We start from the raw sequence: 16,516 nt of genomic DNA on the forward strand, positions 1-16,516 counted from the left end.
AAATGTGCCATTTGGACTGGACAGCAATTCGATTTGTCATAAACTGTGTGGGAGAATTACTTCATGCTCTAAACACCCTTGCCTATTTATTCAGTAAAAAGTTACTTGAATGAACTTAGTTACATGCTTATCTGCTTTATGGTGGTTAAAATAAGCCTACAGGTTAGCTTAGCTTAGCTTAGTTTAGCACAAAGACTGGAAACCATGGCTGATAATGACAACTGGATATAGCGCTGGAGGCGAGGCCGCATGTATTCCTCTGAAAGCTTCTCAGTGGCACATGAAGCCAGTAGAGTTTGACATCCGCGTATAAAGTTACCTGGATCTTCTGCATGGCTTCTGTATGGGAATCATAGATAACACACAGGCAGCCAAGCCGAAAAATTACTCTCAGTTAAGCCCCTCGCTAACTTGAACGGGGATAAAATAATCTAATCCTGCAGACTTTCCAACTGTTACCAGACCAAGGGGATCAGATTCTGATAAAACCAGTCATTTTGTGCGGTTGTGATGCTCAAAAAAATGTGTCCGCTGTTTTGCAGTTAGCTCATGGGAAGAAGTATTTTTGGGCCAGTGTGCATCACATTATTGACATGGTTTGGCCACAATGTCAAACTGGCTTCAAATCCAGGCACCCCTCCTCCTTTATTCTGTCCAACTGTTACAAAATTATACCTGGTTTGCATAATTGTGTTATGGGGGTTACGTGATGAGACAAAATAAAATTACTGCTTTCAGCCAAGAAATAGTCTGACGCATAACAGGAGAGTGGTATATATTGATATTCCAGCCCATATATAATAGCAACAGTTAACTTTCCAGCAAATCACAGAAACCAATTATTTTTCACGGGAAGTTGGACCAAAACTCTAACCAATGGTTTTTGTGCCTAAACCTAAGCAGAGCATAATCACAATGCTGTGTCAGGACAGAAATTGGAAATTAAAAGTAAACAAATGGAAAGTTGCAACATAATAATCTGTTTTTTTTTTACATGTATTCTGTTGATGGGTTGTAATATTCTAAATCAAAATATATTTAAATCTCTGCCAGAATTTGAACTGTTCCTTTAATTTTGAGGTCTTTGGATACAACAGACATTTAAGACACATTGCCATTGAGTTTTCAAATGTAATTTTTTTGCATTAAAATTCCATTCACCTCCATCAAACTCTTAAAAGCATTATCCCAAAACCAATCAAGAAAAATCCCAAATATCTGCCTGTCTAACTGTGCTCCAGTTTGGGGGTGATTTGTGTGAACTATCCCTTTACATTTTGAAGTTTCTAGCACCCCTTGGAAACTTTTATTGTGGTAAATGTGGGATGCGAAATCTGTATCGCAATTTCACTAAGTAAAATGTAGCATCGCTGACACATCATTGAGTGTTATATAAACACTTCCATTTATGTGTACTACATACAGATAAGGGTAATACGTGAAACTATATCAGTGACAGTTTCTTCCCGTTAACACTTCTCTCCCACACACTGTAAGTCATTTTTAATAGGGCATAAAACACCAAAAGGATCCCTGTTATCTGTGATGAGAAGGAATTTTCACACTTGCGGAGAAGAAACAACCTCCTCCTGCTCCTCTCCCCGTCCAGGTAGTCAGATTTCCCGTGGCCATGTTGTTGACTCAGCTGGGGTCAGTCAAGTGCTGCTGTTAGAGAGGACCTCTCATTTGTCCTGCTGTTATCCACCAACAGCTTTTAAACCCTCTTAAGCTCTTCTTTATTATCCTTAACGCCTGCTGAAGGGCCACACTCTGCCTTCCTGTCCTGCGCTCTCTTCCCCTCCACTGCCCTCTCCCTCCTGCTGCCGCTCCTTCTCAGCTTCCCTTCATCTCTTCGTCTCCTTTTTAAACTTATAACTCTATCTTTTGTTGAAATGCACCAGTGTCCCTGTTTTCAGAGCCCCTCTGAGAGGTCAGAGGTCAGCGAGGTTTCGGGGTCCTGCGTGGCCAGTTCTCCCTGAAGGGTCCTGAGACTAAACATCTAAACATCCTCTCTAATGCAGACATGCAGTCTGAACCAGCCTCAAAGTCCAAGTTCTGTGTTTGTTTGCATTTTTAGGATGCCACCTCAGGCACGACGCTACTAAGGGTTGCAATGTGTTACGATGCAACACTTCGCTTGATATATTCTTTATGTGATAAGTTTTACCATATCCCTCAATGCAGACTGATGCTGCTATTGATTCTTCTGAAACCAGATGTGGCGAGACATTGCAAGACATTGCCAGACCACAGCTACATGCTCTAAAAACAGCTTCCAAACCCAGAAATGACATTTATTTTTAATATATCCCACCTCCCCTTGCTGTCATTTGATCGGTCACTCTTGCCAGCATGAGCTGTCAACACATCAATCTCATTTAATTTAGCCAAAGTAGGGCATTTTTCTGTCACATGAGCTGAGATATTTCAGCTTTAGGAGGAGGATGATCTTGGTTAATAGAAAAAAATTAAAGATCTGACCGACCTTACAGCACAGCTTTTCATTACCCATTAGTGAGTGACAATTGCCTATATTTAGTACGTTGAGAGAAATCCCTACAGGCTTCTTTTTCTGTCAGAGGTGGAAACGCAAAGTTTTCTGTAAAAACTGTCAAGACAGGATGTACCAAAATCCAAAATGTTTGATGCTAAATGTTTATCATGCCTTAAAGTCTCATGCTAAATATCCGATTTACACTGGATCAAAGCACTTATTACTGAAATTGAATTTGTTCTGAATGGAATGTTGTAGTTTTTGACATGCAGCCAGTTCTCTATCAAACTATTGTATATTTTGTGGTCAGTAGCATGGAGTGCCAAGGAGGTTGTGTTTCCGTCCTTATCCATTTGTTTGTTTGTTGGTTGGTTGGTTGGTTGGTTTATTAGTAGGACTACACAAAACCTACAGAACAAACTTCCACTTCGCTTGAATATAGGATGGGTCTCGTCCCAGAATATAGCCCATTCATTTTTGGTGCGTATCTGGATAGACAGATGGATCCATTCATTTTTTCTCACATTCTTGAATATTGCTTGAGTGGGCTTTTTTTTTTTAACATTTTGGTTAATTTCTCAGGGCGTGGATATTGATCGGGTGTATTTAGGTGACTGGTATCTGTGAGTGAGTACAATTTGATGCAGATCCAGGTAAAAAAAAACTAACTGAAAAAAAACCCACACACACAAGAGGGGAAGTACAGGTTCCTGTGATCTCTTGTGACCAATCAGTATAAAAGGCAGAAAACTTGTGCTGCAGACTGATACTTTGACCCTCAAAGCTTCAATGGACTTCAGTGGACCATGTCACCCACAGTGGCTGCTGGTTTTCACTTCACATGGGTGGTTGCTTGGTTATCTTAACCTGATCAAGGTCTCTTAGGGATTGTACCAGCATCAGTCGGTGTGACTAACCACCATCTGTAGCTGATGTTTTATTGGATTATGATCAGGGGTGGAAGGCTGCTGGTGGTTCCTTCAGACTTCAGCTGTATTGACTGATAACAGCCTGTGTCACTGAGGAAGACAAATAAACATTGACACCAGCTCCCCCGCGGTTACATCTGAAAACAGATCCCCTCTCCCTCCCGGAGGTAAAATAACAAACTCAATATCTGTTTGAACAGATACCACGCTTCCCCAGAGAGCTCTTCCCTCCGGGGCGACGGTGAGTCCTGCTCCTGCGCTCTCCACAGTCATGACTTCAAGAGTCATACGTGAAGAGTTAGCACAATGCAACACATATGGACATGTGGCTTTGTGATGCAGCTGTAATAGGTGACAGCATTTTTCACTTTAAAATGATATAGGTAATTTTCCAGAGATGTAATATATTTCAGAAATCTGTCAGTGTTCATTTTAGCTCCTGATTTTCATGTAGTTTTTTGTCGCACTGCTTAAGTGAACCAGAGATGAGCAGCTTTAGAAGATTTAGGGTCCGTGTCCACATTACATCACTTTTGAGCATTGCGGTGCACTTTGGATCGCTGGGTTGGAGCACTTGAGAAAAGCACTCCGTTTGATTTGATTGACATTAGCTAACACAATGATAACACAGGGCTGGCTACACAGCTACTGTGGTAACAAGTTTACAACTCGTGGGGTGATAAAAGCACAACACTCACCAGAAACATTCAGCGTCCAGCGGATTGTTGCTCCCAGAAATCTGTTGCGATAATTTATGTCTGATAAAACTCGGGACTGACAGACATAGACAGCTCGCCAAGCTCATATATGTAGCATAACACACTTTCCAGATTACCGACCTTGTATTCCAGCACCGCTCTGTGCTAATTTCCTGCCACATGTCAGCTTTCTTGTAATAGCTTGGTAAGATTTAAAGCTGTAGTCCAGGTTTTGTTGCACCGAAATTATTAGCCTCTTGTTGTCCAGATCGCTCATGTTTTCTCCTTGTGTGAGCTAGCTACGTAACATCTGGCTGTAAATTCTGTTATGTGAGCGTGAGCCTACCGTTTTATTAATGCTGGTTTGCAGCTGTTTTCTTTTTCTTCTTATTTTTGTCAGAGGGATTACAGATGGCTAGTTCAAAATCAGTTGTCTGTGATCAGTGATGTTAGCTAACGTTAGATACACAGATGTATTGTTTATGAGGTGCGGGATTAGCGCAACGGGTCAACCAGCTCAGTCAATTTAAAGAGCAACATTATGTAAGTTTTTTTACTTCAGAATAACAGCTTCAAAATAGTTTGGATTATCTTTTAGTTTCTATTAATCGATGAAAACTGTATTATGTTGTCATAGTGTCAAGTTATAATTTTTTTCCTGGGTTACTTACCTATTTGCCTCTTTTGTTACATAATAGACACTATATTATCAGTTTTTGTTATACTGTATACTTTGCGTGCTGTATGTATACATATATTCACTATTTACTACAATTTTGTTGCTATATGCAAACATGATGAATATTGAACTCAATGTTAGCATTTCAGCTAACCCGATGGCTACATTATTGTCAGCAGAGTTTTTTTTTGTTGATTTCTTTACTTTGCATACATTCACATGATTTATAGTGTTTACCTAGGTTATCTATAAGAAAAGAATCCCAGAAGAAGTCCTTCTCCATTTAATCGCTTTGGAGATGTCAACCCCATCTCATGGACTTCTTTGGGTGAAGAGAGCTGTCTGAGGTGTCATCACATAACTCTACTGTCATTGTTTGGGTGTTTGGTTTTGTGATTTCCTGTTTTATGTTGAAGGTTTATTTTGATGTGTCATGTTTTAGTTTCCACTTCCTCTCATTGTCTTTCCTGTGTACACCTGTGTATCGTTAGTTAATCACTCCCTGTGTGTTTAAGCCTGGTTTGTTCCCTCACTCTTTGTTGGTTTGTCTGTTTTTGTCCACGTGTCTCCTGTGCTTGCTCCGACGCTCCTCGTGTGTTCCTGATTTGTTCCTCGTGGTTTTCTGGTTTGTCCTCAGGTTTGTCCTCAGGTTTTTGTGTTACTTTGATATTTTCCTTTCCCTGCCTATTTGTCACCTTAACATCTGTCTGTTTGCATTCGGTGTACTAGCTATTTTTGCTATTGTGACACTTAGTGATGAAGTTTTGGCATGTAACAAAAATATCTACAGTATCTTTTTGTTTCATACTCATGACTAATAATTATGTAAAGTTCCAGATCACCGCTAATCACACCAATTGTTCCTTGAACATTCAGTCCTTTTATAACAAAATAGGTTTTGACAACAAAGCCAAAATATTGGGTTGACAAAACATGAAGTAAATCTGTTTCTAGGTTTATGAGATATCCTGCTGATCCATCCAGAAAAAAACAAAGTTAAACAAAAACAAAACCTTCTTGGTGGAGGAAAAAAACATTTTCTCAAAACATGAGAAAACCTAAACAGGTTCCCATCCCCGGGAGGTCAGTCGCTGTGAGGTGCAATCTTTCGCTGACACAAGTTAGACCTCCAACCTTTTGTGTTATTCTGACTGCCAGTCACCTCTTTTCATGAAAATCAAATGCGTTCCTTGTCTCCAGTGTGGCTTAATGTACGCTGGCTGTGGTGGCAGGTTTGAGGAGTGTGGCTGGTGCATCATTGGTAAGAAAAAAAAAACCAAACGTTTCCAGACCTCGGGCTCTGCGGCTGTCTGTAGAGAGGGACGCTACCGGCTAACTGCTATGTGTGTGGGTGGGGGTGGTGGATATTTCCCGTACAAAATGCAACAAGGACAAATTTTTTTGTAAGTCTCACAGAGATTCACCCCCGAGCACTGTTCTCAGTTTCCAAAAACACTGTCACATTTTTACTCACAACAACTTTCATCTCTATCCATTTTAAACATGATGTGCTGTACTTTCTCTGAGACAGAGGGCTCTATTTCACATGTTCTGTCATTCAGAAACTACATTTGTTCTTCTTAAAACGAAAGGTCAGACTAAAAATGTTTTGCAGTCTACTCATCCTCAGCGGAAGAACAGACAGAAACTAGCTGGAATTCAGTTTGAGGAGAAATACTGATAAAATTTGCCAGCGAGCCTATTAAGCAGTTTGTGTGTCTGTAAACATTTACTCTAACCATACAGTAGTGCTCTGGGATGAAAGCATCTCACAATAAGCATCACATACTATCATCATTTCCTTTGCTTATGCATGCAATCCTAATATTTATACTAGAGTAACCAAAAATATGGCTGCGTCTTACTTTTAGCCATGCTAGGGCATGTTTTCAGCGATGGCAGTGTCGGTCGGTCAATCCACCTCTTTGGTCGAGGCGAAAGCACCTCAGTATTGGCTGGATTGCCAAGAAATTTGATCTGGACATGGTCATGATGCACTGATGATGAATCCTCTGATGATCCTCTCTTTATCCCTGCGACACCACCATAAGCTTCCCATCCGCGGTTTTAAGTGAACTGTCTCAGCAACTGTTGGAAGGATTTCCATAAAAACCTAGTGCAGACATTCATGTTCAGATCAGGCTGAATCATAAACACTTTGCTAATCCTCTGACTCTTTGCTAACACACTGAATATGGTAAGCACTAGATATCAGCATGTCGTTCTGAGAATGCTTGTCCTTCTGTCCATTTAGCTTAAAGCTCTGTTCTGCCTGCAGCCACTAGCTTGGCGAACTCTCTCTTCTGCTGACTTCACACCACCATCGCTTACAGAACCCCCAGATAAAAGGCAAATTGGCGGGCGATCGCTTTGTGTAAACTGTTGAAAGACTGCTCACTGCGAGCTCTGCGTAGATTGCCCAGACGATATAAAGCAGGCTAAATATCTTCGTGTCTGGGTTATTATGGATCACACCCGAGTTCTCTGCCTCTTATTTGGTTGGCTTCGTTGGTTGCGTTCTACAAGCTTGACTGAACCTGTTAACTAACAAAATTGCGGGAAAGTTCAAGCCTCAACATGCGTAATTATTGCGTATTCTTATCACCGGATCAGCAACAAGCACTCCTAAAATACACCGGCCTGAGAAGCCTCATGACTCTCTCGAAGCTATGTGGGAAAGGCCATGCTTTACTGGACACAAAGTGCTGGGAAAAAAATCCATAACAGTCTTTGATGGGATTAAGAACTCTCGTATGAGCGCATTGAATTCACTTTTTTTTACCAGAACCAAAAAGATTAATGAGCAAAAAGTGTCCCAAAAAAACCCCCAAACCTGTGTCAGTATTGCAATCTGTAATAAAGTCCCTGTTGAACCCTGATTGTCAGTAAACCGTTGTAGATTTCCTCTGTATACTGTTTCTACTGTTTGTGCAACACCAACTGGCTTCAGTTACACATTCATGAGCACCACAGTATATACGCCGAGAGCCAAAGTAATAAGTTTATAAGAAAAAGCACTGAGAGCAATTTTCAGGTCCCTCCCAGGGGCTGGTCAGGCAGAATAACATGGATGTAACCTTGAGCATTTTTTCTGGACTGAAGTGTAATTACTGAATGGGACTGCAATAACGGCTCCCATCTCTGGGGTGAAATTAACAGGCCTGAGAAGGTGTGAGATGCACTTTCACCTCAGAGGAAATTACACACAATGCAGCCGCTCATTTCTCTCCCTCTCTCTTTCACACACACACACGAACACACACACACACTTATTTTTCATAAACGGTAGAACAAATGGGAGCTTCATTCATCTTTGGCTCTCTCTGTTGCGTCGGTTTATCCTCCATGTCTTTTGTTTTTTTTTCTCTTCTCTCCTATTACTTAGTCTCTCACCTTCCAAGTCTTTTTTTTTTCTGAGAGGGATGGATGTTCTGTCCTTGCCCCCCTTCCTCCTCCTCCTCCTCCTTCTCCTCCTCCTCCACTTCTCACGTCTGTCCTACATCTTTCAGTTACTGGCCCGGTTATCTCCGTTTTCATTACCGACACTGACATCTATACAGTGTCATTTAACATCAGAGGTAACGGAGGTGTCCTTGTCCGAGAATTCAATCTCCTTTATATGCAGTATGAAATGTTACGTATGAAGGACAAGCATGTGAATCGTGTGGAGCTGCCCCGTTTCAATACAGCAAACTCTGAACAGCTACGCTAACCCTGACATCACAGGAGACGGATGATGACAAAGATATGCAATACAATCTGACAGTACGTTTTATACACACATGAAAAAGCCTTTCGTCAGATCTGGCTCTATTGTTTAAGTTTTGTTTTGAGAAATATTAACCAAGGCTTTCACTTCGGTGTCAGCTTTATTGTGTTTGAAATTTTATTCGCGACATGTTGACAGTTAACAGTTATTTTCTGATTAACTCTTGATGGTTGGATGCGAGCAATACAATCCCTTCAGGGGGTCCGAGAAATGAACAATTGTGTATCGAGCTAACCATCAAACGTGAGTGCAGAAATGGATGTCATGGCGGCGCTTCTCACAAGGCTCGAGGAGTCTCCCACAGCTATAAGAGAGAAGAGAGGGATTTGTCCGCAGCTGGGTAATGTACGGACCCTCCGAAGGTGGGAGGGGCCCGGTTAGCGTGCGTGTGGGTGTATGCGTGGACGTCAGGAGAAGAAGGTTGTCACCGTTGACATGATTGTTTCTGTATGCGGTCTTGGGGAGCTGGCAGAGAGTTTGTGGAAGACGGAGAAGGATGGCTGCTTGGTGGCAGTTTGACAGAGACCATTGCGGGCCATTTGTTGAGAGCATTGCTCCACTCTGACAGACAAAAGGCGAGAGAGTTGCAGATTTAGATCACTGACAGCCTTGTAGAGAGTTAGATTAGAAGATGTTTGTATGCTAGATACGTTGCTGCAACCACTGCGCATAAACACCGGAAAGAGGAGGAGAAAGTGAGCCTGGCCCCATGCAAAGGTAACACATCTGTACAAAAACTGAACCATAAAGACGAAAACAACCGTTTTATCTTTTTTGGCCAGAAGGAGTTTCACTATCCTCCGGCCACGTCTCTGTAGCCACATGTGTGCTGCGCTGTTTTGTTCCATCCTCCACATATTCAGAAGCCGAGCGCCATGCCTGCCTGATGTTGTTAACTTGCCGTGTTTATTTTTGTCGTCTGCACAGATGTACCGCTTCGTTGTTTGTCTGTTGTAAGCGCGTGTATTTATGTTTATATTTATTTATATAATATTTCCCACTTTGTTGTGCCACAGATCCTGACTCTGCACAGGGTGTTTGCTTTTGGTAATTACAGATGCCAAAACTGTTCTGCTGTCGTGCACCCCGGCTGGCTCGATCTACTCTGTGCAGTTTGATGCAGCTGCTGTCCACCTCCATCCCAAAAAAATGGACACTTCGCGTATTCTCCGTGGAGCATAGCGTCTGAGATGCGTCTGAAACTCAGTGCGGCAAAGCCAGTGGAACTTCAAGCGTTTTCTACGGCGGCTGTGATCCGCGACCTTAATGCATCGCGGACAGGACCGGTGGAATCGGGGTAACTTTGTCATCTCCATTGTTTTCCTAGCAACTGTTGGACACAAGCCCCTTTCCACAATGATTCACCTCAACAAAAATAAAAACAGATACATCTCTTCTTCTTCAAAATTGCATCATAGCCAGGAAGGCGTGGGAAGGTTAGACTTTAACGCTCTGCAAGAAAACAAATTCCAACGCATTTTCCTTAATGTCAAACTATTTATTTAAAGTGACGCAAAGGACATCAGAATACTCTGTGAGCTGTCAGTGGAGTAGAATCTTCTTCACTTGTGATAGTTTTAAATGATTCTCCAGAGAATGTGTTGCTGGCTACGTCTCTGGTCCCATGACTACTCCTCTGTTTTTGCTTTACTGTTCTATTCTTGCTATTGAGTCTCTAAATTAGGTCGGCACTGCAGGCTCTGATCACTTGAAGAAGCACACTCGGCACTGTGGCTTCTTCAGTTGTGGTTTCGAAAGGAAAAGTACACTGAGGAGAGGACAGTGGGGCTGATATTTAAGTGAATGTGACAGTTTGAGGTTGAAAAGAAACAGCGTCACAGTTCAACCTTATGTTGCAGGTGGAGAGACATCTTCAGTTACAGAGAGGATTCATGTGTTGGCAGTCGGATCGCCGTTGGATCGCTGTGTGAGGCGGAGTATATGTAGGCACTAAAATCTACAAGGGTTATTTGATGCCAGCGTTAAATAAAACATTCGTGTCCTCTGTAAAAGGTGAACCGTTTAAAAGGAACCCAAACAGGAACACAGCGTTATGTGAACTGTGTGCCAAATCACACAATGTTCCTTTAAGAAAATGCTTTTTTGAAGTTTTTTTGGTTTTGCAATGTTTTTTATTGTCCTACAAATCCACTTTCAATTCTCAAAACAATTATAGTTTTTATGAGATATACTTCCTCTGTAGAAAAGTAGTTCCTATTAAAGCTATCCCTGCTGTGCATGGGGCAAAAATAATTCTTGAAAGGCACATTGCAAACATTCACGTTATTTTTCAGTATGGTAATCACTACCACAACAGGAAAAACACACCGATTCACCTCCATTGTTGGAACAGAAGTAGAAACCTCACAGACATACATCTCAAAACCTGGAGAAAAACAAAACTGACTGTGTGAATATAACATACTGTGAGTGATAGAATCTGTCTGATTTGTTTTGTTTTGTTTGAGTGAACGTACCCTTTAAATCTGTTTTACTCACATCTTTGAATCTGGAACATCTAATCTACTTGCAAAAACGAGATAAATCATTCTTAAAAGGAATAAAGCAACATTTAATTGATTGATATTGCCCTGAGTGCACGGGAATATTTCCAATAAAGAATGAAGAAAAAAGAAAATACATCTGTTTTGCAAATAAGTCTTTTTTTTCAGGCATACTTCATACCTAATAAAGCTGAGTACTGAGAGCGATGACAAACCATGTGTGGATAAACGAAGCAGACGCACGAACCAGAAATTAACCTTTTGACAAATAATTACAACTCTTGCAATTCCAAGGTTAAAAAAGATTAAATGTAAATGAAGTCGTTGTTATATCAATACAATTAGTCTCTTAACTGATAATCTCCCAGAGTTTTGTGTGTGTAAACCGTGTGCCTGTCTGTGTTTCGTTAACAGTGTTCCAGCTGCGGATGTTAGACGACAAGGATCCCGTTTTATCCTTCAGCTTGTTTCTTTTTTTTGTGTGTGTGTGTTGAATCATTGCATTTATGGTTTTGTTTGGTCTCTGTGCCAAGGTACACAGCCTTTATACATGGCGAAATGAATGGAGATATTTATTTTTGAGGAGTTAGTGTTACGGCTGTGCATTTAAGATCAGCCCTGAAGAAACAAGGGAAAAACTGCGCCCTGATTTTTGTGCTCCCATGAAGAGGTCAAAGGAGGGAACTTGCTCCTCCGCAGCCTCCTAGAGACGAGAGCCATGTTAGGTCTGCCTCTGGCGTGTCCAACTTTTAGCTGGCCTTCACAGCAGTGTTGTAATACTCAAGTTCAGCGCTCAGACTCTCAACTTGGACACACTTTTCATGAGCTGTACATCCTGGACCTGTCAGTGGAACATCCACTGAAATAAACAAGCTGTAATTACATTTTGTTTATTTTTTTGTGGTGGGACGAAATTGAATTTGTGATGTTTATGATGGAAATTAGTTCAGTCCTTAAAATAGTTCTTGCTATTTACAGGTTGCCAAACATTGGTCCTCAGCACTGGGGCCACTATAAACAGCCAACCGGGAAGATTTCCTTTATGTACTGCACAATCCAAACCAGATTGATAGAGAATTCCTTTTAGTCTGGGTATTAGAAAGCCTTTGTTCCAGTTTCTTTGATGTGTTTTATGGAAACTGCAACAGACAACTGGTGTGTCTGTGAGGCTGCGCTCTCCTGTAACAATAGATGTGATTCCAGGAAGGCTTCATTAAGTTGGCCAGATGGATGGAAACAAACGCACCCGGCAGACTTGCAAGGTGGATGGTCCTGAATATTCCTCTAAGTTCGCCGATTCAGCTTCACAACTTTACTTAATTTCCTCGGTATGATTGGATTTCCTCCAACCTGAGTGTAAGTGCTCTCCAGAGCACGCTGTGAATCACCGCGGAGAAGAGGGGCGCTGGGATCTGTGTGATGTGAGATCGTGTTTGGTTTGGATTCGCACTTCTGGTCCTCGAGCCAGAGCTGGCAAGAATCTCTTGTGTTGGCTCAGCTTATGATAAGGACTGGCCTAGATATGAATGAAAGTGGAAGTAGTATTCAGTTCTTCTTTTTCGTAAATGTTTGATTACAGTGTTAGTGGGACTGTTAAGACTACAGAGAGATTATTTAAACTTAATTACTATACTTAATTACTTAATTGCTGTACTTAGCCACTGAGCTAAATGCTAACATCAGCATAATAACATGATCACAATGACAATGTTAAAATGTGGATTTTTTTTAGCAGTTATGTTTGCCATATTCCACATTTGATGAGTCAGCATGAGCTTTGCTAGCTATCCTGGGCTCAAGAAAGCTTCCATTAGCTAATTAGCTCAGTTAGCTGCGGAGCCAGCAGCCCGATTAGCTGACTTTATTTTGCCAGGACCGGGACCAGACACAGTTTGAAGATGGGATACAAAACAGAGGAGATGAAGCACCTCCGGTCAGGACAATCATGACTCTGGGGACGAGAAGACACAGCAGGCAGGGACAGGAGGGACATAAAGTGAATGAGAATAGGGTATCAGCGGCGAGCGAAAACTGCAGGTGAGATGTAATATTCCCTAATCTTACTTGAGGATTAATTTTGAATAAGATGACTATGGAAAAAAAAAAGACTGGTTTGGTGAGTTTTAATTTGTTTCTGTTGAGTTTGAATTAATTGTGTTTTAGGGTGAGTTAACAAGGTAAATCAACAGTGTTAATTTGGTAAAAGCGAGAAGTTGAATTTAGAGGTTGTATGTGTGTATATTATGCCTGGTAAAAAAAAAACTTGTGATAGCATTTCCTTTTTTGAAGTTAATTTGTTACGCTGAAAGCTTGGAGAGTATGTAAAGCATAGCAAGCTCGTTGGTTGTATTCATCTCCCAGTGGAAACTGTCCATGGGTTACACTGTGAGACTAAGCATCAGATTTGCTGAGCTTTCAAATGGTCCTGATTTTTTTTGGAAATACACCAAAGATCGTACAAATAATCTTTGTCACATTTCTGGTCACAGCAGCACAACTACCTAATGAAATGAAGACCAAAATATTTGTGGGCTATCAGTTACAACAAAATCCCATTCAGATGTATTGTGGGCGCAACGATTGTTTTCTCTGCTTTGTTTCTTTAAATTCAATTGTTGGTGGATGGCATTAGGCCTTAGACCTCCCTGTCTGGCGCATATGGACAACGTGCACAGGCAATGAGTCACACTGCAGCCCAACAGAAGGGTCTCTATGGTAATCGGACTAATGGTTTTTATAGAAAACACTCTGCGGTATTGAAGATGATGCGAGAACAGTCTATCGGTTTCATCTCCAGATAATGGCGTAATTGTTCCTTTCTTCTTATGGTTAGTCACATCCTCCATGGTCTTCTCTGGGTGTCATATGGCACTTAGGGCTACATATGGGAAGACAGTCAACACGCCATTCATGGGGGTACCACAGATACATCAGCCAACTAGGATGTGGGTGATAATCCTGAAAGGAATGGAGATGAAGGGAAACACAGTGTGTGATAAAGTTTCTGGTGTTTCAGCGTCTCTAGGCCCCCTCAGATCGAGGCCTCCCACTGTCCCCTTAGTGTGTGACTTCTTTGTGCCTCATCCGTACCTAACATCCAGAGTCCACTGTGTTGATCCCGAGTTTGAAAACAGAATCACATTGAAGGAATTTGCACCATAGCTGGTGTTATTGTGTGGAGGGAAGGCCCCATGTCCATGCAAACATCTGTGTGAAGATGGATAGTGTTGGGACTCATAACCTCGGCAATATTAGCACATGAAAGGTAGAAACTGCAGGGGGGCTATTTTAACTGCTTATAGGGGCCCCTCTATTAGCCTCCCATTCACTCTCAAACAGACACACACATGCCGCTGTTATTACACACTTGCAATGTGTTGGTCACTCTCAACATCCGTCGCACTAACTAACTCTTCTGAGACATTGGGCTGAGTCATTTTGTCATAATTGTGATTCATGTTCTGGCGGGTCACTGGCAGTGTTAAGGTAATTAACAACGCTCCCGCCCGCTCCCCCCTTTTTTGCACAATCAACAAGTCATTTGCAAATCATTACTTTGTGTTTTTCAGAGTCAGAGTGTGCTTTTGTGGAAATGTGCTACGGGTCATCTGATACAAAAACAGCTATGACTCCGCTAATGTTTCCCTTGGGGAGTGTGATTGTGGTGCACACGATGCCCGAGGGCAGTGGCCTGGTCTGGGACAGGGGGGTAAATAACAACAGAAGGAGGGGAGCGGTAGAGGAGCTGTGGTTGAGAGAGAGCAGGAGGAACACATCATCCTCTCAGAGAATTAAAGTAAAGCAGAGAAAAGTTTCTGTAGGAATCACAGTCAGAGTGAAGTTGTTTTTTTTTTTTGGGCCACATCTGTGTGTCTACTTAGACTAAAAATGAGAAAAAAAACGAGTTTTAATAGTTCCCTATCTGAGAGAGAGCAAAAGAAATTGCTGATACTTTTGTATGCAACATATGTAAATACATACAGTATGAATTCCTATAATGATAAAATTTATGATCAATGACAACTGTATAAATGATTCTAATATTCTTGATCCACTTCTGGTGAACATCTTGGTCCTTTGCACACACAGGAAATCCATAGGGTGTGATCTCAAACAGTGACACTGTTCATGCCACTTGTTTGACATAACACCGCACTAATAACTACTTTTCATCTTCCAGCAGGATTCGTGTATATGGAATAATTTAACAGATAATAAGGGGCCCAGTGTAAACATATGCATAACTTCACAGTATTTTGGCCTTCCTCATGATAAGGTTCACAGCATCATAGGTCTCTAATCTTCGATCTTAAATGCGCAACTTCATCTTTATGTCCCGTTCTGTCTCTGTGTTGTCTCAGAGTCTGAAGCTGGTTGCCAAGGAATTTAAGTTCTCAACCTTCAACCGGAAAAACCTCAGATTAATGCCACATGACAGCCAAGTGTCTGCCCCGCAGTAGCTGACCCTGTGCCCTGAGCTAATTGACATGGGGGTGAAACAAAAAATACAAAGTTACCCCTTGGGACATCACATGTGAACGCAAAACTAGTGCATGCTCTCTTATAAACAAAGTTACAGAAAAAGGAAGTTCAGCAGAACAACACACATACATCATTTCACCAGTATGACTTTCTTTTTGTGTGGATGTTGCTGTGACTGAGGGGAGTTAGTTGCATCCAAAAGATGTGAAACCTTCTCATTGAGGGCAATATAATCAGACCATCAGTGGACTACAAAGCAGTTTGAACAATTCACAAGTTTAAGATCACAGCTGCTCAGTAACTGGCCCGATAGCTTTAATTTCCGTTTTAGAGATTATTGTAGTGTCATAACACTTTACTCTTCCATGGTCCGACCACAGTGTCTACATTTTGACCACCTAATTAGCTCCACAGGGCAATTTTCATGATCCCTTGACATTTTGGGTGGTGACAAACTATACTGGCCTTTAAATTGCTGTGTTCAGCTGCCGGCATGACTGGAGGTATGGAGCTGAAGCAGAGTTAATGGCCTTGGAGTGGAGTTAGGAAGTGACATCACACTTGGATACATATACATGCTCTTGCACGTGCACACGGACACGCACGCGCAAACATTAAAACTGACCCCAGGTTAACTTTACCACCTTGTAGTTTTTATTAAAAACCGGTCTGACCGGGGAGAGCAATGTTCACTGGGACCCTCTTGAAGTGGCTTTCTATGACCCCTGTTATCCTCTCACGCACACATATACACGCACATACACTAAAATGTTATATTTTTCATGTTCAGCTTTTCATGATGAATAACCACTAAGTGGAGTTTCATTGGCTGCACATCTGGGAGCCCTTACAGCGAAAGATGGAGGGAACATGTACACTAAGTTAAATGAGCACATGCACTCCACTCGTCCCTTATTTCTGTGTCGTTCATTGCATTTCTCACGACAAATCTTGATTCGTC

This window comes from Sparus aurata, chromosome 15 (assembly GCF_900880675.1).
Source record: "Sparus aurata chromosome 15, fSpaAur1.1, whole genome shotgun sequence".
NCBI classification, from domain to species: domain Eukaryota; kingdom Metazoa; phylum Chordata; class Actinopteri; order Spariformes; family Sparidae; genus Sparus; species Sparus aurata.